This window comes from Echinops telfairi, unplaced genomic scaffold (genome assembly GCF_000313985.2).
Source record: "Echinops telfairi isolate 266 unplaced genomic scaffold, ASM31398v2 ScPeMD7_6;HRSCAF=24_0, whole genome shotgun sequence".
NCBI lineage: Eukaryota > Metazoa > Chordata > Mammalia > Afrosoricida > Tenrecidae > Echinops > Echinops telfairi.
In genome coordinates this window covers 14,369,170-14,370,527 of record NW_022103902.1, presented here as the reverse complement: position 1 = coordinate 14,370,527, position 1,358 = coordinate 14,369,170, and the positions used below count along the sequence as shown (strand labels likewise).

The following is a 1,358-nucleotide window of genomic DNA, read 5'->3' as shown; positions in this document are numbered from 1 at the left end:
AAGGCTATCATTAAGATGTGAGTTCTGAAGCTAGTCGATAGGTTCATGAGATTATAACATCATAGTTTAAGTCATGGCAAAGGTTTTGCTATGTTTTTGTTTTAGATAGAAATTGACAACCCGGGCAGACGACCGAGAAACGAACGTCTGCTCGCCCTGTTGCTCGCCATGTCTGGCTCTTCCAGGGTCGCCGCCATGAAGAAAGTGGTTCAGCAGCCCGGCTGGAGGCCGGGCTCATTCGTGTGAAAGTTTCCCAGGCAGCTGCAGATCTGAAACAGTTTTGTCTGCAGAATGCTCAACGGGACCCCCTGCTGCCTGGAGCATCTTCAATACAAATCCCTTTAGACCCCAGAAAGTCTGTTCATTTTTGTAGTAAAATGAATCTTTCAAAGGTTTCCTAAGCCACTTCTTATGAACCAGTGACTATTCAAGGAGAGCTCAATTTGAACCTTCTACAAAAGCTTGTCTTCACAGTTACATGTGCCGTACTATACAAACTTCTACTTCTGCCAGTCCTTAACGTCTACCTCTGAATTTTCATGAATTTCTATTTCACAAGGGTTGTTTTATAGACACTGGCATCTGCATATAATAAAATACGTAGTACAAAAAAAATTGACAACCCGATTCCAAAATTTATAGGAAAATTGAAAGGTTTTAGGATAGTGTGCTAGAGTTGACCAGAGAAACAAATCCAGAGACACTCATGTGTATAAGAAAGAGATTTATATAAAGGAGCAATTGTATATGAAGAAAACATCAGTCCAGATCAAATTCATAAATCTGGATATTAGCCCATATGTCCAGTACCTGCCTGTAAATTCCTCTTCAGACTCACGCAACACATGCAACGACATCGAGTGCAGGAAGATCACAGGCCAGTGGGTGGAAAGTCTTATGAGTCCAGTGGTGGTGGAAGTGTCTTAGCACTGGTGTAGGTCTCCACGTGGCTCCTCCAGCTCCAGGGCTCTGGCTGCCATCAGCATAGTTTCATGCGATTTGCTAAAAGGAGTGAGTGAGTGTCCCGCCTCTAGTTTTGCAAGGAGTGAGTGAGTGTCCCGCCTCTAGCGAGCTATTTATCTCGTTAGCGCCTCCAAATGAGGTCATCAAGCTGTGACTTGATTTATCAGGCTAAACTCCACCCCTTCACTCAATAGTCTCAAATTGACAACAGATTGTGCAACTACCACAGATAGTTTAGATAATCTTGAAGGAAAAAGTTGAAGGTTTACTACAGTACCAGATTGCAAACATTGCTGTAAAGTTTCAATACTGCCATACTTGTTGGTACAAGTATAGACCCAGGGGACAGAATACCTCACTACCATCGAGTCAGTGCTGACTCAGCCTCCCCATAG

At 43.3% G+C, this 1,358-nt stretch overlaps 1 pseudogene; it reads left to right on the top strand.

Moving 5' to 3' along the window:
• The first annotated feature begins 168 nt into the window (after nucleotides 1–168).
• On the top strand, nucleotides 169–373 carry LOC115868049 (annotated as a pseudogene).
• Nucleotides 374–1,358: the final 985 nt, after the last annotated feature.